This window comes from Anopheles funestus, chromosome 3RL (genome assembly GCF_943734845.2).
Source record: "Anopheles funestus chromosome 3RL, idAnoFuneDA-416_04, whole genome shotgun sequence".
NCBI lineage: Eukaryota > Metazoa > Arthropoda > Insecta > Diptera > Culicidae > Anopheles > Anopheles funestus.
Genome location: NC_064599.1, coordinates 62,412,998 through 62,436,830, shown reverse-complemented (window position 1 = coordinate 62,436,830; position 23,833 = coordinate 62,412,998). Strand labels below are relative to the sequence as shown.

Sequence of the window (23,833 nt, the reverse complement as noted above, 5' to 3'; positions counted from 1 at the left end):
AATCCCATCACGTTAAAAGATTCACTGTACACACGGTAAAGTAGCTTACATCACGTACCACCAACCCGTAACGAGCTACATCACGTTAACATTCTCGTGCACAATATCATAGCTATTTTCGCGCCAGTAGGAAAAGAATATTGCCTTTCTTTCCCTTTTTTATTGTGGGTTGGGAAACGAGGGGGAAAAATACAGACAGACTATCAAACATGACAACACCCGTTTGGAATAGAGGATGAGTGTCACCGGGTGATATGGTGCATTACAAAATTTTCCGCATCTTTCCACATTGACAGCGCATCTCAGTTCGGGGTGGTTAACAAGGTACAGTCGACGACAGCAATGCGATTTTAACTGGAAAAGAATTTGTAAACGTTAAATGTTCCGTTTTGGTGCACTTTAGGCATTTGCTAGGATAAATGATTCAAAAATAAACTTTTCCATTAAAAAAAGCGACACCACAACTATTGTCTAGTCTAGTCTAGTATATTTATGTACCTTTTTATTTGTTTATTTCTGTAAACCAGAAAAAAACTTTTATGAAAATGTTTATGTATGTTTGTTGAACTATTTTGAATTTAGTGTCACTATTAATCTTTTTAATATATTGGCTTAGATTTATAAATTCTATCTTGCACACCAGTTATAGTTTGGAACATTTGTAGTTTATAGTCAATTTTATGAGTTTTAGGATTAAGCTACATGTGCTTTTCGTCAAGATGCAAAAAGTCATTGATTTTTATTGAAATTCGTTGAAAATTATAGATAATTAAAAGGTTTGGCATAAAATTATGATAGATTTGTTTAATAAAAAAATTATTAGAAAAAAATGTGTAGGCTATATGACAAGTCCAATAGTACCACTGCTGAATAAAATGTTCCAGGTACCAGGCGACTCCATTGTATTTATTTTTTATTTGTTTTAGACAACACAGTTATGGACAACACGTCTGCAAAACAAAAAGTCTAATGAATTTTATGCGCACCACAATTTATTCAATTAAGTAGAGCTTAATGGAGGAAAAGTGAAGCACCAGTCCTAAATAAGATGTACTAAATAAGAAGTACCAGGCGTCTCCACCGTACCTGAGATTTTTTTTGCAGTTTCGCCTAATACATGTGCAAAAAAAAAATTTTATACATTTGATGCAATTTGTTAAGTTTGTCTGTTTTATCTAGACTTATGTAAGATGCTATCGTTTAATTTTTTTTTATTTTATTTATTATCAGGCCATGGAGCCTGAACTTTATTAGTAGGAAGTGTTAGATAAAAACCAATAAAATTCCATTAATAAGTTTAATTACTATTTACTAACCGTTTCCCAAATCAGACCATCATCACCACCAAAACCCTTCGACGGATTATGGTTGGGAGGCTTCCGGATGCAAAAGTAGTCGGGGAGTCACCTTCCGTAAGTTGGCGATGGGTTTGGAAGAATATAGGCAACCACCAACTGTCCTCTGTCCAGCGAAGCACTTTGTATTTGCTGGTCAACAACAAAATCGCCCACGGACTGCTAATGCAGAGGATGGATCGAGCGTCTTCGGCATGCTCAGTATGCTCCCAGGTAGAGACCCTGGAGCACAAATTCGCATTGTGTCCTAGGGTATCTTATCCGTGGAGCATACTATTGCAAAAAATGGCAGTCATCGTTCCGGACAATTCCCTAAACTTCCTTTCCCTCCTCTTACCTGTCCTAAGTAACATTAGTTCAAGTAAGAGGACTCTCATCCTACGTTTGTTTGCAAATTATGTCATCCACATTGTTGGAAACAACAATGCTGTGATTGATATAACAATCCTTAAATGTTCTTTGTAATCCCTGTACGTCATCCCTTTATGTTTTCTATACATTGTCGAAACTAGTATGTAAGTTGTTTTTAATAAACACTTTTTATAAAAAAAAAACCGTTAGCTAGAGAGAGAGAGAGAGAGCAATAAAAGTAAATAAACACACACGATAACAATTACAATGCTGGTAAAACACACCAGCTGTAAATGGTAGAAAAGCGTAGCAACAGTGCTAAATAAGATGTACTAAGTACCAGGCGTCTCCATTGCAATGCGTTTTCCAATTTCAACTTACTCTTGTGTAGAAAAAGTTTGTTGATTTATAAAATTTGTTCACAAAAAGCCTATCACATTAGGCAATACAAAATTTTAAAGGACTTGAAACCATACAATTCCTTTTTAATAATATAATATAAATTTTAAAAGGGTGAGTTATTGTTTAGTCCAACTGGGAAACAATGAACAATGTGATGGAAAGTATTATTTTGTTTGTTTTACAACATAAAATTATATTTGGAAGCTGTTTTACGTTGACTTATATGAGAAGCTATCGTTTTAATTTTTTATTGTGCTCCTGGTTTGGAACTGTATCAATGTGGAAGTGTTACATAAAAACCAATGAAATTCCATTAACAAGTTTTATTACTATTTATTAACAATCAGTTAGAAATAGAGAGAAAAAAAAGTTAAACCAAAACAACAACACATAGGCAAAGCGCTCCAGCATTTATTTCATTCAATTAAGCTCCAAATGAAAGAAAAGTTTAACTTGTATCCTAGTGGCTACGCTGGATGAACTAGTTCCGTCCAGGATGAAATGTGTTTCCGAATGCAAAACTTTGTTATTTTCACTTCATTCTGCCACTTCAGGCCAAACACACACACATAACGGCAATGCCACTCCACACACGAGATTGCCTCCGTTCTGTCGGGACAAATGTTGTTTTATAATTTTGTACGCTCATCAGTGGCCTCCATATTGGACGGCACGGACGGTTTACGAGTTGGACGGGATAAACTTTGCACTTGCACACCATTACAGCATACCATACCATATGCCCCTCTCCCTCCCATCCCCGCGGTAGGAGGTTGTTTGTAAGTTCGTTAACATTTATATTTCCCACCGCTGTGTTCCCTTTCCGTTCCCGGGGTTCTGTGGCAGATGGATGCACTTGACACACCTCCGAATCGTTTCATTTAAATGAACTTTTCTTCCCAGCTTCGGTTGCCACTGTGAGTTTCCCGGATAAAGGTGCCAAAAAATCCAAACATCCCAAACCATCACCTCTTTCCAATCGCAACTCCACCCCCTAGTTCCCGATGCCCACCGTAAATGGAAACACCGTATGCTCTAACTATTGTTACTGCTTCTTTGAAATTCCCGTAACATGACACGATACGACACAATCTGATAAAGCTAATGTATTTTCACCGATCCTTCGAGTATCTCCGAACCGACATACTGCTTGTCTTACCTGCCAGCCACCACATACCATCGAGGGCTTGATTTTCTCGGTACGAAACGCCCCAAAAAATTCCGTACATCCAGCGTTTCCCAAATTCTCTACCATTCTCTACCTTCTGCACCAAGTCCATTCCGAACAGATTGTAACAACAAAAAAAAACATTACACATTTCGACACATTCTAACCGTAGCACAAAATATAATCCAGCTTTATCCAATCACTTGCCAGGATCATGCTTGCACAAGATGGGTAGGGCTCGATGCTTGATAACATCAAGAACAGTCTCACAAACTATGGGGCCACTGCTTCACCGTATCGTCCGTTGGGTGGGGTAGTGTGAATTTAAATTACTTCATTAGGAATATATTAAAAACTAATCGAAAACTTTCTGTCACTTCCTGTCGAATGGTGGGGCTAGTACGGTCACTAATGTTTTCCTGATGCGGTATAACATGACATATCGCGAATCAGTTCACGAATAAAATTAAGATTCTGTTGCACCTTTTCATCAAGAGCGGATAGTTGTGGGGCATTTTTTTTTTGGTAAATAAATCTTATGCATTTTTAATGCGTTTTTGGATATAAAAATTCATTATAGAGATAATTATGGATACTTTTATAAATCTTCATTTTCTTATAAACTGTTATACTGTTATAATGTTCCCAATAACTTAAGTATAAGCTATTCATCTAAAACTTTTCGCCCGATATCTCTTTATTGACAGATAGGAACATGCTTGGAATTCAATTATTCTAAATTCAATCGTATTCACAATCATGCACCGGAGGGATTAAAGCCGATCCATCATCATTCACTTATGGTAACGAAATTTCATACAGCAACGAATCAACGGCATTCACCGGTTCGTTATGCGATAAATCAAAACGCACAAACTGGCCTTTTTCCACGTACCACGTACCACGTATTTATTACCTTAGGTATCTCACCTGCCAGTCGGTTGTCCACAAAATGGCCACAACCATGGGCCACCACAATCCGCTTCCATCACTGTCTTCAACTAGCAAAAGGTCATGGTTTTGTGCACATCCGGCACAACACACACGCGACTAATGTCTGCCCATCGTTACATACGCACGCTAACGACCACTGGTTTCCGCTCCGACTCACCGTTCCGTTGGACGGTCCGTCTTTCCAGAAGTATCGCTTGTACCGGTGGTTCGAGCTGTTTGTCCTACGGATAAGAACATGGTCGGCCGATGGGGATGGGAAATTTATGACGATTGTTATTCACATGTAAAATATTTCTCACAACGTATCTCAACGCATGGGTGAAGGAAAATGGAATGAGTTTTCTCCAACGAATCTCGTACACCGAGCGACAGGATGCTAAAGGGGACGATGATCCCCAAAGGTTGTCTGTTTACAGACAGCATTTACGACTGGGGGTGTACCTGTGCCGGGGTGGCATGTAAGTTTCCACACACGGGCAGATATCTTTCACTACCTTGGGGAGTGTCAGCCAGGTCTCGTTGGGAAGGTGCGTTGTTCTTTATCTTCCATATCGCGCCAGCTCGAAAAGAGAAGAATGCGAACGATAGAAGAGGGAAAAAATACGACCAAATAGTGCACATGAATAACATGCGAAAGAACCCTTGTCCAGTATGCTTTGTAGTAGCAGACATACCCCCAAAAACCCCTTTGTTAACCTTTGCCATGGTACCAATTTTCTGAGCATAATTGTAGAATGGGATGTTGTACCTATTTTTTTTACCTTTTCTCTTCCTTCTTGGAACATTTTACTCGTTACAACCGGTCGGTTACTTTCATTGTTACAGTCGTATTCTTTCAAGTGCACCCAAGTTCATCCGGCTAACGAATGAACAATGGATCAGCAATTCGATCCACAGCGTTTCGAGAGTACCTTCAGCAACAGCAACTGACCTCTACATTTCTCGTACAAGTTACACGAACTTCCCGATTGATCGATGATGGTATGTCGGAAATAGTTTTGGGCGTATTTTTTGTGATAAAAAATACCATCAACTCGAAAGCCAAAATAAAGCCACGCCATGCGAAAGAGGACGTTTAGTAACTTCTAGTAGCAGTAGGTCACAACCTCTACCCTCTTGTACGTTACATGCCGTTCGGAGATACTATCAAATTTCCATCTCACCCTACCAACGGGAAGTATGTAAATTTTGCTCTTTGATACTTTTACAACATACCCGAAGTTATACACCGAGCAGGTCAGTACGCTTACGAACAGTTCAAATATTCAAAAAGCGGTAAGTTTTAAGTCTCGGTATCGTTTACGAAAACAATCAATGCGAAAGAATCTGACACAAGAATCTATCAGCTATCGTTTGCTGGCAGAACTTTGCAGACTTTTCGGCACTTTCGGTAGAAAGTTTTATCACGTACCAATCCTTACCTTTAGTAAGGAACGATTATACTCTGCTTTAGAGGAAAATGTCAATCAGCAGTGTCGCCTAAATGTAGGCAATCCTCTTTACAAAACTAGCTTTTCGTGTTGGGCGGGCTTGTCTACTGCTTACGGCTTTAGCCTATCTAATCGTTTCCCATTATCGTCTACTGAGGCAGCTTCACTTCTACGCGAATTATCTAATGCTGGCAATTTTTGGAAGGTTTTAAATCTTTATTTCAGCCTTCCACATTTTGCCTTGCCTCTAGGTATGGAACCGTTTAGTCGCCCTTAAGCTACGCGATTAGCCATCTTCTTTCTAACTAGCATTAGGAAACAACTTTCCTTACGGTAAAAGCATTTTATCAAGAAAAACAACATTGAAACATTACACCATTCGTGTCGCTGAAGAAGAAGTAATAGATCCACCAAGAAAAAAAACATCAAAACGGAAAATGACAATTTCCATCTTAACTATTACCATTCATGGAAGGCGAACTAACCTTCCACGAGTATACAATATGGAGAGCAAAGCGAATTTTACGCAGTATTTTGGGCTGGAATAAAAACATTCCACATTACAGCACGCTACACTTTTGAGCTTTTTTAATTAATTCCGATTAGCGATGCCACTTTGTGTGAGGTTAAGCACCAGAGGTTGGTAATACACCAACCGTCTACCGTGAAACAGTTTTCCTTGTGCCAGTGTTTCAGCGGCCCATATCCGGGCCGTGCGGATGCTTGAGGTTCGACATTCGAAACCACCAGCAACAGCTGCACTGTGAAGCACAGCGCTCAGTACGAACGTGGACCCGTCGCGTGTGGCGGAAGTGGAATTAATTTCAAGCTCAAGTATTTTTAATTTGTTACTTGACTTTTCTTGGCTCTATTGAGCAGCAAAACTAGAACCAACAGTGGTGTAACACCGCTGGCAACAGTAGCAACAAACAAGGGTAATGAATATTTTAATTATGTTTAGCGATCATTTGCTCACGCCACACTCACCCTCGATCGGATTCTTACAAACCACCGGCGCCATGTTCTTCGGGGCTCTCGTACAAACCAATCTAGGCAAACAAGAACACGCAAAAGATAGAAAAACAAAAACACTCGATTTACCACCGTCTTTTTTGTATGAACCGGAACGGAACTGTTAGTACATTCTTTGCCTTACTTCCTTTCTCTTAGGAAACGATCAATCAAACCACGGAAAATGAAGCCATTATGGTGGTATTAATTTATTTCCGGAAAATTAAATCAGACAGTATCAAGGCTGTTTGAAACACTAATGGAAGAACGCCGAGTGTGGTAGAGGAATGCAATTTGATAACATTATTTGTTGGTAAAAGATTGGAATCTTTTTTTTGGAATGTGCGCGAGGAGCACTGCTTACAAGAAGCTTTTAGAAGATATATTCAAAGGAGCTTTTATTAGAGGTTTTTTTTATTTTAATTTTAATGATAATATTATTGAATAATGCAGATCTTTTCACAAAATTCATTTGAAAGACATCATAACAGAGCTTCGGAATCATTTCTAGAATTTAAAGTTTGATTCAAAATCATCCAACAGTGGTATTGAATAATATTTTAAATTAAAGAATAAGTTTTCTTCAACAAAAAAAACCTTCTCATTACACAAAGTCACGTTTCCTGTTAACCAAGAAAGTTACATTCATCCAAGTTTTCCATTTCCATCAAAACTCTAACCACCGACAATAGATCAATAAAGAAAATTTTCACAATTTCTGTTTAAAAACCAAAACCACACCGAAACTGCCCAAAAGCGTACCGGTTGTGTCAATAATATTCTTAATTACAAGCCCATCTTCCGCACACACAAAAAAGGGGAGTAAAGCGAATCGGTAAGCGGTGCTGTTTCTTCCTTTTTTTTTCTTTAGGTCGAAATGGACTTTTAAGAAAATTTCAGTTTTCCATCAGTTTTCCGGTGCCACAGATTGTGCCTGAAGCGTTAGGGAGCAAAATTTCTTCACGAACGCGCGGATACCTTTATGCGTCATCTGTTACCAATGGCGGTACCATTGAAACGCTGCAACGGGAAGGAAATAGTTTGCGCCAAGGACGTCGGCCGGTTAAAAGCTCGAAAGAAGGCAAAACCTTTTCCTGAGCGCGTTTCAGTACACGGGCTGTGTATGATGGTTATAGTTTGAGGAAAAGTTTTACTGCTACAGATTTACAAGCGAACAGTGTACATTGTACCAGGCCCGAGTTCCAGGTTTGTGAAATGTCTCCTTTTGTCTTCTTGGGAATTTGGGAAAAGTTGGAAATTGTAATAAACGATTATGGGGAGAAATAAGAAGGGATGGAATTTGTGATTTTCTTGTTAAAAAAATACCAAATGCGACTTAATTACACTTGATTTATTATATATGCAAGATATAAGTATACTACCTGCAAATTTTACACCCTTTTTTTAAGAGTTAAGTCTTTTTTATAATAAAAATTGTCGAGCTGCTGAACTCACTCTTTAACAAGACATTTAAAATATCCCTAATCTCATCGTCTATTACGGGGATTGAGAAGGTGGACTCACTGTCCAAAGCAGGCATCAGTTGAGGAGATTTTTTTTCGATCCCAAGAAATCCAAGAAATCCTTGGTTCTCGAAATCAACGTTTCCTGTCTCGATGGCAGAGCATGTGGGTAACGAATGAACTCGGCCAATTCCCATACTCCAATTCCTCTCCAAATCTACTCGAAGTGTCACTGCGGCCTTGGTTTGTTGGGCTATATGTCGATCGTTCATTCATCAAAATGTTTTCTCGACTATTGTCCAATCATTTTCCTGTCCATGGACATCGGCAGCGTACTAACCAGGTTTTATCGACAGTCTGTTCCACGATGTGGATAATTAAACTACTAGAACTTCCTTATTGGATGCGATTAAGTTGATCGGTTGTCTCCAGGATAGTGGTGAGTACTCCCGCCCCCGGTCGTCAATAATGTCGGAGTTACTCTGGAGTTAAATAAACCCCCCGTTCGTCAATTATATCGGAGTTACTTCGGACTTCAGTCAACTCCACCCCGGTCGTTAATAATGCCGGAGTTACTCCGTAGTACACTCCGGAATGTCTCGGAGTCCGATTACTCCGACTCCGGGAAAATTGAGAATTTACCCATCACTACTACTGGGTGCTTCGATACGAGACATATCAAATTATAGAGACCTTAATTTCACGAAGCTCATTTTCCGCTTCATTTCATGACACTTTTTTCCTTGTTGAAAATCTTGAAAATCTCTTTAACACTAGAACTACCAAGCGTTTTAAGCGTTTTTCGTTTGTGGTTACTTTTTAAACAATTTCGAAGAGTTGGAGTATATTTTATTGTTTATCGCAGATCGTACTATAGAATATATATGTGAAACTCATGTTTCGCCTACCTTAGAATTGTTTAACCCTAAAAAATTATGTGATGAAAATGAAGCGTTCCAGTCAAAATGACTGGTCCGGTAGTTCTAGTGTTAAAAAGGCTCAGTATTACTCGACACATTCCTTCACTAAAGCACCTCACTTTCCAATCGAAAATGCATTTATCTTTGTAGCAAAAAAAATCCTCCTCAAAATGTTTCAAATTGAAAAGTTGATACGAAAATTATGAATCCCCCATCTCTCGCATCTACCCTTTATTGAAAGAAAAACACTCCGAAAAAAAGGAAACATGACAACCGGCGACGTGCGTCGAGGACACTACCAACAAAACCAATACTCTCTTACGTTGTTCCTTTCAATGTCCTTGAGGAAGTCCCAAAAACCTTTCCCAAAAAGGGGTATGTTATTGCTGCCAAACCATCAAGCATCAGTCATCTGTCTTACTCAAGTTAAGGAACTGCTGCATACTTACGTCGATTTCATTGTCACCAACGCGTGACAATCTTCACGCCGTCAGGACTCGTCGCATCACACTGCCACACCATCTCCTTTCCAGGAAAAAAAAAAAAACGTTTGCCGGGTGTTGGCACACATCAAAACAAGAAAAAAAAGTTAAAGTAAATTTTCGGTTTTGCGTAATTGAATGATACCTCCTCACTGTGGGATACCGAAAAAGGGATATCAAAGAGCGTCGACTCGACAACCCCTCACCATTATACCCGGGGATCGGTGTTTGAAGAAGCAAACTGCAAGTCGATAGTGTTACCGGTACGGATGTAAAAGGACCGCATGATAAATGGTGTCATGTTCATCATGTTCTTCGTCTCATGATGGTTTTTCTTCTGCTCATATGACAACATCTCCCATCGGTGGGGATTACCCGTATCCTCCCCTCGACTTCAGTTGCCTGATCCAATGCCACAGTAGTTTGCTCTCCCTGCCTACTCAAAACGTGGGCGGAGGTTCACCCGAAATTTGTGCGCCACACAAAAATGGGAAAATAAATGATGCGGAAAAGTGGTCACAATTTATTGCCGCTTGTTTGTCCCGGTGTTTTTGATAAAGTGCGTTTTATTATTTTTATGTTATGGATATGATTAACTTCTTGTTATACATTAACAATGTGTACGTTGGGCGTGATGCTTCATTGCGGTGAGGATGTGTCATGTTGTGTGTTGCAGAATTAATTGACGTACGAAGTGTATGAAAGTAATGTAACAGTGACAGTAAATAAGCACACGTAAGATGGTTGATGTTTGAATTTAATTAAAACATTACGCCGAAAACAAAAAAAGACTCCCTTTCTGTGGAAAATGTCCTTCGATTGTTGTAACCATCGTCAGTGTTACGTTCGATTTCGTCAATTATCGATACGCGAGTTACAAAAGATGGTTTTGTGTAATGGAAAAGTGCTGCGCAATCGAAAGAAAGAACTCCCAAAAATTAAACAAACGTCATTGGAGGTCGTTTGATAACAACAAAATAAAACAAGTTATACAATCATTGGTGGAGGTTTTTCCATCAAATGGCAAGAAAATGGTTACATAAATACGAAGCAAACAGTGACGTATTACGCTCCATACTTGGAACAATCTATTTTCAAACCATTTTTCACTTCATTCCCAGCGGTTGATTTAAGTGTCAATCAAAAAGTAATCGTTTTTGGCTTATCGCTAAACAAGAAACAGCTGATAGATTGAGCGAGATACAGCGATGGTTGTTGATGATTGTGATAAAATGCGCTCTCCATATCATCATCACCTGAACGATAATCCATCAATTAATTTCACATTCCAGGAACGAGTTCTGACCACGGGAACTACTCCATCCTATCGGGGCTAATGTTTGCGATTGCAAAAACAAATCGATCGAACCCCATTGCACATCGTTTGACCTTAATCCTTTCCTGGCTAAAAAGTGGGCAGGAAAATGACACAATAATGGGAAATTGTCAGCAGCTAGTAGGTCATGCAGGTTTTCACGCCATACCATAAAACGGGTCGCTTCTAGGTAGAAAAAAAAGCATTTTATTTTATAAAATGTTGGCTTCTATTTTTGTACCACCATTTTATTCCATCCACAAAACCGTTTTCCTGCTAGGAACCAACCGCAAGGGTAGTGGGTTTTGATGCATAAATTCAAATTATATCCATCGGTTAGAATGTTGGATCGCCGCACGGACGCCACCATTTGTGGTTGTGGCCAGTCGATTTAGTCACTACTTTTTTTTCGCATAACAATGGTTGCAGCTATTAATGAAAAAAGGGAAGAATTTTTGTCATAATTCAATACATATTTAAAAAAAAAGTGTAGGTGGTCCCAGAGTTGAACGACAAGTGATGAATGTGGATTCGCTCATAACCAGGTTTTGATGGACGACATACTTAGTGAGTGAGAAAGATAGTCTATTATATGAAATTTAAACAAATAAGGTGAAAACTAGAATGTAATGATGTTAAAGTTGGCAAACAAAGCTTTTCAAATCAAACAGAAATCAAATCACTATAAAAAAAACCTTGAGTTAATTAACTTTTTTAATTTTTTCTCTGACTTGCGACACATTTTTAATTTTTTTAAATATAATAATTGACTTTTTTATTTTCCAATTATTATCGTTAATTGATTAAATTATCGGAATTGTAAACAGAACATTCTGCACTATTTTTAATAAATGTTCAAACTATTAAACTTTAATTTTTATAGTAGTTTTTATTGAAAAAAATTTACTCTAATGAGTTTTTTAGTATTGCAAAGCGACAAATTAAATAAACGAATTTCGCATGAAAAACTCAATATAAAATAATACGATTGATATGTCAAATCGCTGTCAAAACTATCATTTTAGGGCTGCACGAATAATCCAACATCATTTTAAGTGTGACAAGTGTGTGGAATAGGTGAACTTTTTTCTAAAGCAAGATGTTAATTTTCTTAGCTACACCTTGCAAAATAAATCGTTTCTGTTTAGTCCAACTTGAGCATTTAATAACATTGCCTATTGAAGCTTTCATTTCTTGCTATGATTGATGTTGCAGTTAATTATGTCAATTCGCTTTGGAACTGTCATTTCCGAGCTGCACGAATAATGGGACAGCCGGATAAAAAGGAACCCTGATAATCGGCGTTCCACTGTACTTTAAAATTCAACAATCGTATCTCGAGCACTGATTGTATCGCAAAGAATCTGTATATTGCAAAAATTATGCCATGCTATTGTTTACAAAATAATTCCCACATGCATGCTCTTTTATTATTTGTCAAAACATTTTTAAATTATGGTTGTGTTTGTTTTCACGTTATAAAAAACTATGTTTTCCTACAGTTGAAATTCAAGCAGATATTTAATTAATAACCATTAATAAAGTGTTTTTTGTTCGGTTAGAACGGCCCAGCCGTATCAAGAACACGGGAAAAGTTATTTATTAAACAATTAAACTGTAGTTTACATATATGTATATCCAGCCAGCTTGAACGATGTAGAGGTTGTTAAGAGAAAAGAAAAGCAACTTTTTTCAAAAAATCTCATTCAGATAGAAACCTAAAAGTTGACTAACTACTACTTTTAATAAGCAAAAAATACACATTTATTAAAGTAATGTCCCGTAGAAATGTGTAAAAATGCTTTTTGTGTGATATAAATTGGAACCATTTTTCCCCCACATACATATACGCATACAGACACTAAAACATCACGTATCCACCGGCGGTCAGATGATGTGATTTACGAATTGTTTCCGAACAATTTTTTTTGTTATTCCTCCCATCCGTTGTGGTTCGTTCGAGCGCACCAAAAATGTATCCCTTTTGCTTCATCATTTCTGTATCACTGGTAAAAGGAAGTGAAAAACAAGGCACAATAATCGCTGCGTGAGCTCGGGAGAAGAAAAAAACCAACAACCGCAAACGATTCATTGCTTGCGCTTCGATTACGCCGGAGAGCGTTCCATTTTCCGGCATCGTCTTCTTTATCCGGAAAAAAATGAAATGTGCACGGTACCGGTGCCCATTTCTTGCTTCTGCGACTACAGCCAAACCTCGAACCTGCGGAAGGAACTACGAAACGCGAAAATCATTACAGTGCAGTTCGGTTGGGAAACGGAAATAACCAACGTTCCCGGTGTCGAAACACGCACAAAGGTTTTTTGGTTTGACCCACCAATTTTCACTTAACAAAACGTAACGCCGTTGTATCCGGCAAAAGTGGATCGGGTTTTTGGAGGGCATAAAGGATAGCTTTTTTATTTTACACATTTGCTTTCCGCAACGAGGGGCTAAAACCCCCCATTGCGCAACCCAGGAACCCTTTGGATGGGTGGTTAAAAAGTGGTCAGCGTACCGAAGCACGCTCCGTACACTCGATCCGTATGATTGAATTGATATTTGAATAGGATTGATTTTTTTGTTGCTTTTTGCTGGTCACCTACACACATACCCACAAGAAAAAACCTTCAAAACCACAAACACACACCGGATGGATGTAATGGCCGATGCACAGGAGAGAGAAAAAAAGACTGCCCAACGCGAGTGTGCTTGATTTCGCCGTAAAACTATAACAACTCACTGATCAAAGAACGGAAATTGATCGATTTGGCTGTATCAAATGGTAGGGAAAAAGCCCTGTTCAGGGTTGTGTCTTGTTTTAGTTGCTTTTCTAAATTTAGAAAAAGCCCTTTTAAGTTTTGTTGAACTATTTTTTCGTGTGTTTTTATGTTGCATTTTAGTCAAACAGTTTAAATATTAATGGAAATACAATCTAACATTAAAATTCTATCATTTTACAAGGTTTAGTCTCTTGTGCTTGTTTTTCTAAAATAAATGAAAAGCTTACAAGTTTAGAGAAATAAATTATGGGAAGTTGTTATCAACAAAAAAAAATAAAAAATAAAATGAAAAACATCACCTAATTTTTTAACACTAGAACTGCCGGACCAATAATTTTGATTAGAACGCTTCATTTTCATCACATTATTATTTTTGCTTAAACAACACTAATATATTGTATAGTACGGTCTCCAATAAAAAAATATACTCCAACTATTCTAAATTATTTTAAAAATTAACCACGAACGAAAAACGCTTAAAACACATGGTAGTTTTAGTGCTAAGGTACAAATTCAATAGTAATGAAAAAAAAATACTCTCTACACTGTTTAGAACAACATATTGAACCGACACAAACGCCTGCAATGCCTTCATAAAAGCGCAATCACTATAATAAAAACGCATAAAAAAGTGTTTGATGCAAAATACCACGACTTACTACCGTTACCATTTGCCACGGCAAAGCATATGAACATGATCAAGGGCAAAACAACAGAAAAAACAGCAAAGAAAAAAAAACACACTCTCTCTGTACAATCCGATTTGAATGATAATCGAAAACAAATAGCAAATCTAAGGACTACCACATGTTTGCACGTGCCATGGATGGGTCATTGCAGTGGTAGCACTATAGTGCAATCGTACCAACCTTTGCAACAATAAAGAGGAAAAAATTCAAGGGGAAAAATATATATACACATAACACGGGAACAATTTCTATGCCAGCGTAAAGATGACAGTAACAAAGCGGGCAAAGCAAAGCTGTGATTTGAATTTTTATGCACCACCGTATGTTGTACATGCCTGCAGAATGACCGACGTGGTGTACGGTACGGTAAGAAAAAAAAACGCAGAAAAGAATTTGAAAATTGGACACCGGAGGATGGTTGCAGCACCCGTTGGATCGCTCCATCGAAACCGAGGCACGTTTTTCGGGTTGGCAAAATGTCGTCCCCAATAGCTGGTGTAGTTTGTGGCGTTTCATATGTGGCGCGAGATGTGACGATTGTGAAATTGTTCAAACCGTGCATGACCTAGGTGACGATATTATTTTTTTTGTGTAAGCCGTGTTATGACATATTTCGTGTTTTAAATGTGACGTTCAAAGATAAGTACAGTGCTTCAAATGCAAATTCGGACAATTTAAGAAATATTATTTAATCTGTATAATTTCACATTTTTTTTGCAAATTTTCAACTGTCAATGTAGTTAACCGTTTTGCTCTTAATATCTTCCTATAATTTATAGAAGAAAATTTTGCAAAAAAAATATGCTGAAAGCCTTACTTTCAAAAGACTTGAACCGTTGTATTTCAAGCGGAATATATTCAATTTTAAGTATTGTAAAATCCTGTTTTTTTATTAATAAACGGTATTTATAAACAGTAAATATGTTTTCCAGAACAAAGTAGAATATTCTCTTCGCAGACTTCCCAGACTCCCTGGGAAGATCCCAGATTTAAAATAATTAAGATCTGTTTGGTAGAGTCAAAAGGAATCATTGTGAACTCGTTTAGGTTCTTCCTTATTCCTAGTCGGGTCTTGCCGTATCTAATTCCAAGCAAGTCATGAAATACATTAAGTAGTGTTACTAACCTTGAAGTCGGATGCGTTGGTATTTTGCAGGTGCGACATTGATTGCATAATGGTCTGATAAAAGCCTGGTGTTCACACAAGCACTACACGACGCACTATAAACCGAAAAGCGGAAGCAAAACACTACGACCAAAAATTGTCCCAAGTCCGTAACGTCGTAGGTACTTGGCGTCGGGATCAGGTTTTCCCGAACTTTTCTGATTAACTAATTTACGGATTCTCGCGATGAAAGATTTCCCGCGCGTTTTAAGTTTCGTTCGATTTGAGATGTCCGGTGTTAAGCGTACGGAGCCGGCAAACCGATACACATACAAACGAACAAACACACACTGCGGGCTTTGTCTCCATCGCTCGAGACACGCATAAATCAACCTGGAAGCAGTGGAACAGTTTAAACTACCCGGAAGCCAACTTCGAAAACTAAACTTTAGATCACCAACGGGTAATTTCCGACTGCACAGAAGCCGACTGCGCAAAATGAGCCGGCAAGCACAACACACGACACAGAAGATCATCCGATTTAAACGCTTAAACCACACGGAACACTTGCCACTGCATCGAGGCTACATCGGGGCAAGATAAAACAAGCACAACACGGATGATACCACGACAAAACGAAGCATTACGCATCCGAAAACACTAATTTTCTTTTGTTTATTACTTGTCGCGGACGCGGACCGCGAAAACACGTGCAACTATTGTAAACATGGTTTGTTATGACATTCTGTCAAGGGGGAGGGGAGTTTGATCTCACAAGTACTACGCAATGCACTATAAACCGATACACGATCAGTTTCGCGTTAAGTTGAGTTTGACGGGGGTTGTGCTGCAGGGGCACTCAAAACTTAAGTAAACAAAAAAAAACAAAAATAGAGCGAACAAATAAAAAACGTTCTTCGACGCACAACTATATCTAGTAGCGATAATTTTTATCCAGCATCAAAAAATCACTCAAAAAAATCGTCCCAAATCCGCAATATCATACACCTGGATGACACCGGGAACAAAAGCACGATCTTCTGGGAATCCGTGAGATTGACAGTAACCTTCAAAGTTCATCCTCAGTTCTCAGATCCTCAATCTCTGTCTTGTGAGCACTTGTAAGGATAATTCGATCTGCTTCTTTTATTTAAAAGATCGATCTTTTCATCGTCCCGAATGTCACAATGAACAGTTAAGCAACGTTGGTCTACTTTTGCTTATTTAAATCTTTCAGTTTAGTTTTGAGAAAATTTGTTTTGGATAAAGAATGTTTTGGATAAAGTTTTCGTAGCTTTTTGGCCTACACGAACTTCTGTCTTTCGTCAACTAGGATATCCAGTATTTGATTACAAAATTGCGATTTGTAGGCCTTATAAACAAAAGAGTTTTATAAATATTTTTGTGGAAGATCACATATATGCCCTCCTTCATGGAGAATCCTTCGGTATAGCAATGATTATTGACATGTCTACACTTATCCTCAAAAATAGACTGAGAACTGTCAATCAGCGAAGTTTTCATTTCATTCATTTCATTCTGCCCATTATCTGATGCCCAGTTGCTAGAGGTAACCATTTTTCAGATCATTTAAAAACTAAAACAGTTTGGAATGGACATCTGTCCTGAAAATGATGTTTGCTGACTACCTAAAAACTTTTTTTATTACTAACCTTTACTTTTACATTCCGTCCTGACGAAATGTTGAATGAAAATCCACTATAGCGGAACCAAACTGACCTATTGTCACAAGGTTTTCAATTCTAATTTCAATTTATTTATTTTGATTAAGTGCTATTGTTACAACTTTCTTGTTTTTGATCATTTACAAATGCTTTATCGTCTCATTAATTTACACCTCAACGTTGAATTTATTTCCCTACCAAACAAATCCATTCACCACAATAACAATCCACAATGTTTCGAGAAGAAACGGCACCCAAGCACAGTCAGCAAACGTCGTAACACGCATAACCGTTTGTTTCCACAATTGTGCCAGGGGTTGCGGAAGGACATCTCGGAATGAAACCCTTTTGCCATAAATGTTGGAATCGCGTACCGAAATTAATTTAAAATTAAAGGTTCCTCACTTGCTTACGGACCCCGGTCGGTAGACCCGTTTTGCTCGTACCGTCGGAACGAAATTAATAACCCCTAGCAATGGAAAGTGTTAAGTCCCGGTCACCGCTACCCGGTGGCGAGGAATTATCTTCGCAGGCAGCGATTTCCACCGTACCCCGTAACTGGGACAATAGGAAAGAGATTAGTTTTCCCCGTGGTTCGTGATAAAATTTTACCAAACCAAACGTACAAGAGATGTCCCACACGCGTTGGTGATCCTTTAACGGAGAAGAAACTCCAAAAAGGGGGACGTTGGAGGGGTCTTAATGGGGGATACGAGGTGGATTTTTCATCTAATTCTCCGATCCAAGGTAAATCTTCCAGGCACACCGAAAAGGGTCACACTCAACACCGGTAATTTTCCCACAAGCTCAAGGAAATGAATTAGAAAAGCTTACAGGAAAATTGATTCTTCCTGTGCCGTCCTGATGACGGTGGTGGGAAAATTAATGTGCACTAATTTACTTCCCATCACGCGATACATCTAAAGGTAAAAGACGTTAGATTGATTGTATTCATTTATCACAAGATTTTAAATGAATTTTCATTAATATCTGATATTTGAACAAGTTGCAATGTTATCAATGGTAAAGGAATTTTAACCTTTATCAAAAAGCATTTTAAAACAAGAGATCGATACAATTAGCATATTAAAACGAGAAGAAAAACCTCAATGTCTACACGTTAATGCTTCAGGTATTAAGCATTAGCCTTGTAAATCTTGAAAACAAAACCACATTGCCTGCCAGTGGAAATTCATCGCCGATGACTGGCCGTATACGACGTTCGACTCGTACTGATTGATGGTACCCAGCCGCAAGCATGAACCTGAGTAATCAATCTCATTGCCTTGTTCAATTTCCACTTGATTTGTTCCATCGCGCGGCATAATAGGTGCCGGGAGCCTAAAATTCCGGCTCTCGGTGGTTTGGAAGTGGAAATAACACAACATTAATGCGATATATCAACGAGCATATGAATTATTTTACATTCAATACCATTTGTTTTTTGTTTCATGTGCTGTAAAACTGTACTTCCACATTACACGAAAACTCTCTCAAGCAAAGAAAACTCAGTCATGTGCAAATCAGCTGCCTGTCTGCTTGTCGATATCGATCAAAACCGATCAAATGTGGTCGAGCTGCTACATGTATGCCGGTGTTCTACGAGCACACAAATGAAGCATGGGGATTTAAGGTAACAGTTGTTTGTGAACATGATTCTACTAATGGTCCTACATCACCACAGATGAAGTGTGTTACACGTAAGCTCGTTCGGAAACACTATCTCAGTACAATAATGCGACTAAGCTTATTATGGCGAAGCTTCAGAAGGGGACTTAGAGTTGAGGAAGTTCGAAAAGGTTTCACTAGATCATCGAACTATTTTATTGTAAATATTTGTGATGTAATGTAGCTATGCTGGAAGTTTAGTAACTATAAAATTAAATATATTTACCACCTTACAATTTATTCCATCAGTAGACATTTCCACGATCAGAATCACCTTTCGCCAGATGACAATTTTCACACATTGAATTAAGAATAAATGCGTTCAACTCTTTCCCTTTTGTGTAGTTTCATTAGCGAACACATTGCTATTAGCTACCCCGGTGAATGGTGGTGAAACGGAAACCACAATCGTAATGGCGAATGGTTGGTGGCCACAGGGTAATAAATAAATACGGCTACCTTGCCATCCGTTTTTCCTACTCGATTAGGCAAGCAAAACTTTTGAACACTTCTCGCAACCAACTCGCAATATCGATCGCATCGGTGAACGAGGCGAATGGCATTATTATTAATGGTTGTGAGGTGAAAATGAGATTATCTTATCGGTAGCATTCTAAGCCTCCGTTCTAGGGAACGCTAAAGAATCAACAATACCGGTGCGCTGGTGCTGAAACAGAGATGGTGAAATATTTATAATGAAAAACTTTTAAATTAGTAGCGAACGATAAAGCTTTATGTGTTTCTGATTCCTTTTTACTGGGTATGAATGTAAGAGCATTTTAAAATTATACTTCGTAACACTACTGTAGGAATTATTTTTTGAACTCAAAATCATGTTCGTCGATATGTTAAAGTATACATAATTTAATTAATTGTTTATTCACATGACTACCATGAAACATTTTTTAATCAGAAGTTTCTCCTTTTAGCGTCTGTTATGCATGATAAAAAAATTTTAAACCTCAATGTCTGACCATGACTGAGTAGGATTGGAATACTACATGCATAGGGCTGAAATAATATTTAAAGACGAATTTAAACGAATTTAGAGCATTATTTTTCTCTACAGTGACTAATTTCATGTACATTTTGAGACTTTTATAACAGAGAAGTATGTATTTTTTTTTGCTTCTTAAGAACGACCAGGCTGGAGAAGTATGTACTTAAAGTTATCACAAATAAATTTAAACCAAAGCGTGGGTGATAAGGGTCATCAAACGAATAAAAAAATGTTTAAAATTATATGTTCAAAATATGAAATTTGTTTAAACTAGGTACTTACATTGCTGAACGAAATTTTGAATTGATAAATATTTCGAGAAATAACAAAGTTTTTTTCGTCACTAAAGTTATAAAACTGGGAAAATTTGGCTGCGTGGAAAAGTATCTTTTCCTTTGTGTAAAAATATGCAAAAGTTTTGATAAACTTTATTAAAAAAAGTTTTAAAAACCCTTATCATCAGAACTAAACGACCAGCTAAATTGACGCATTACTTTTTGAGAATAAACAATCCTAAAGTAGATGATTCATATTTTTTTTTATATTTACAGTTTACTTTTTAAACATTTACACACAATCTCCAGGAAACATTCAGAAACAGTCGAAATTTTCAAAATTGTTTATGAAGTAATAAGCAACACTTTTAATCCTTGCTATTTCTAGTGTTAGTCAATATTTTTTATAAATTGTACATATAGTTATGTTGCTCACTGTAGACCGCTATTTATCGGGAAAGTGTTTCACTTTCGTATCAAACCATGATCTTTTATGATTAGAATAAAACTTTCCGCATCTGTTGTAAATTTTTTATTAACTATGTTTTGCATTAATTTAATTTAAATGAATTTCATTTTCTTCTCTGTTAAACATTATTTATACTTGCTAAAGATTGCAACGAAAATGTACGATTTTTTTTTGCTATCCTAATTTCTTTCCATCTGATACAAAATCAGTTTCTTTCTTTCATTTCATTTACCTCATTTATTAATTAAATAATACAACAACGATGAAACGTTCGTGATCGATGCTCTTTAATGTCACCGAAAGCATTGACGTTTTTCCATTTCCACCGCACAAAACTTTTGTCAAAATTCTCCTAAAACACTTGACCTTTGGCACAAGAACGCCCGAGAATTTCGTTCATTTCGGCAGTCTAATGAACGCTTTTGGTGACGAAACTCTCACATAACACGCAGCTGTCACTGGAACTCTAAGCTAAGGGTTCGTGGTAAAAGTTTCACCCGAAAACCGACACCATTTAACGAGTGTTAAAATCAATTATCTTCAGCAAAGCTGACCGTCCGAAACGTCGAACGAAAGCGTTGGCCAGCAAATGAATCAAAAGCTGTACGGAACATGATTGTTAGTCTGGTAGCTCACACAGAACCGTGCGAGGGGACACGTGATTGATGGCAGAAAGAAGTTTCCATACTTTTTTCCATGCTTTCACGCTCGAATGCGCCAGCCCGAAGCACCGGGCACCGAGAAACAAATGGTTTTAATCTGTTTTCTAGTCAGTTTTAGCTTAATTTCGTCAAACAACACACAACTTTCGATGGACGTAACGAACGAGTGGACATAAAAAAGGAGTGAAATGAGCTGCTACTAGCCCGACCGTTTTGTTGCTGGTGATTTGTAAGTGGTACAGCTCGACGCTAACTGGCGCAAACTGTGGTCATTGTCTCTGAACCATTGACACCAAGAAATATGCGCCCCCGCCGAAAAAGGGGCAAAGGCATGAATCAACATACAAAGTACAAAACAAAAATGCGGAAACGAGCTAACGAAACGAAAAACTCTGAAACGATGTGGTAAAGCGAACGAAACTCCACTTCACTAAACAATGCAAAGTCCGAAGAACGATGACGTCCAGGTGGGAGGGAGGGAGGAAAATGAAGTGTCCGCCCCAAAAAGCTCCAAACAAGTCTTTATCTCATTCGTTTTGCTTTGTTCATCGACCGGGTCGACACACGTTTGTCGTTCCCGTCGCATTGTGATTCATTCAACGCTCCTGCAGTGATGGGACTAATGGGTAAAAGGTTGCCATTATTCAAGCAACTCCATTCTTCCTTAAAAAAATATGGAGAAACAACAACGAAAGAGAAAGATGATCCCTAGGAAGGGTAAGTGGATAAGTTGTTAAACTTCTCTTCCTGTAAAGCGTTTTATTCCTGTCCGTGCAACTAGTGCTGATCAAGGGAAACACACCGAAGTTTAGTAGATGGAACAGGAATGCAAAAATTGCATCCTACGTAAATGAGTGTTTGCTAAACTTCCACATATATGCAGGATGCCATTGTGTTCTTCTCATATCCTTCTATTTGTTCTATGCGATACACTCGGGAAATGAGAGTTTTTTTTGGTTCGTGGTCACTTGGAAAAACTGTCTAATAATGATGATGCTGAAGATGATGAGTTGCAAAAACCTTCCAAAAACCCTTCATTCACCCGTTCCGGTAACTTTGGCTTCCAGTACGGCACAACGAGATTGTTTATTTTGTTGACGCGAACAGACTCCATTATTCCTCTACAAATAACTGCTCTCCACTGTACGAATGTTTGTAAGTTAAAAAAAAAGCACTAAAGGAAGTTATTCCATGATTTACTGCAACTTCTTATCATTGGCCACTTTATGCGCACTATTTATGTCATGACTTACAATTGCACAACAGGCAACAAGCCACCGGGCGCCTCCATCGACAGAAGCAACCAAAAACACCAGGCGTCTCCATGTGTCCACGAAGGGAAAATTGGAAGGATCAAGTAACTGTACGGTGCACTTTGGAAAAGTTTCACCATTTCCCCTCCCCCCCCGGGGTGTTTCTTCCCCATCAGCGCAAGGTTTTTGGGGAATGGGCCATGTTAAATTAAGCTAATGCGAAAGATAACAACAGACCATGCCAACAGTTGGTGCAAATACTTTGGCGAAACTTGCGAAAGAATTATAATCCTGCTCCCTGCCTTCCGTTCCAACCGTTTTTACGTTTCTTCCCAAAAACCAACAAGCTTCTTGAAACCACTGATTAACGAATGCGAGTGGCGAGTTCGAGTGGCCATGGGGAAAACTTTGATAACCCCCGCACAATCCCGCCCCAAGACTTGTACCCTTCGAAAAGGCAACCCGTTGAACGTTCAACGAAATCGAACACCCGTCAACGTACGAACGGGTTCGAACAATTGAACCGACTTGCTTGCTGTACGTGATGAACCATCGAAACCAAACTGATCGAAAGAGAAAAGTAAAACAAAAATACGGTACGATAGAGCAAGCATTGCTTAAAATATTTCACCCATCCTTCCGGATGCGCTTAGAAAACCCCGGGCAAACCGAAGCGGAGTAAATTATCCGCGTAAAACCGTTCATTTCGTACCATCGTCCGGGGTCGTCCCGGGAAGGGATCCGTAGCAAGTGGATGCAGTGGCAATATCACGGATATCCGCCGTTCCGTGTGAACGATGCCCGTAGAACGATTTATGACCTGTTCGACCGGTGAGCAATGGCATCGGTGGCTAGTGCATTTCCAGGATGCAACACACAACCGATGCACTCGGGCGTCCACAATAGCGTGAGCGAACTTTTCCGATAATAGACGGTACGGAACATGAAGCCAGCCGTTGTGATCGGTCTGGAAGGTAAGATTAATCATCACCCTGGTTCGCGAAACGATGCTGGGAAGAAGCCAGGTTTCGCCGACCTGGTACGCTACGGCCGTGGTTCCGTTAGACAAACTTTTCTTTATTGCTTTTAATTGAACTCAATTAGACTTAAACTTCGCTCGTTCGATCGGTGAGGAACGAGCAAGAAGCATTCTTTATGCCATTCTTTGCCCCTTCCCTAACAAAGCGGCGATAAATTAAAAGTATTGGATGGCACAGATGAGAGCTAGCGCATGAGAGTGCACTTAATCAACTCCATAAACCGGCATTTATCATTGCAGCTAAACCACTTCGTCGCAGCAATGAACACCTGTACACGTTTAAACCCATCCAAACGAAAACAGCTTCCAAAATGGTACAAAACCGAACAAAAAAACCCATCAACACACAGGAACGG

The 23,833-nt window shown here is 38.6% G+C and overlaps 1 protein-coding gene across 3 annotated transcripts in view; it reads right to left on the bottom strand.

Annotated features, from left to right (window-relative positions):
- LOC125767345 (cysteine-rich motor neuron 1 protein) overlaps positions 1 to 16,132 on the bottom strand; it is a 226,182-nt gene extending 210,050 nt beyond the window's left edge. Inside the window, exon 1 of one of the 3 annotated variants that reach the window (XM_049433839.1) lies at positions 16,109 to 16,132. The gene's annotated coding sequence lies outside the window, so the exon portion shown is untranslated. Of the gene's footprint in view, positions 1 to 15,447; positions 15,762 to 16,052; positions 16,078 to 16,108 lie in introns of those variants that run through there. The other 2 variants (XM_049433838.1, XM_049433835.1) reach the window with 2 other exon arrangements.
- Between the last annotated feature and the right edge of the window lie 7,701 nt (positions 16,133 to 23,833).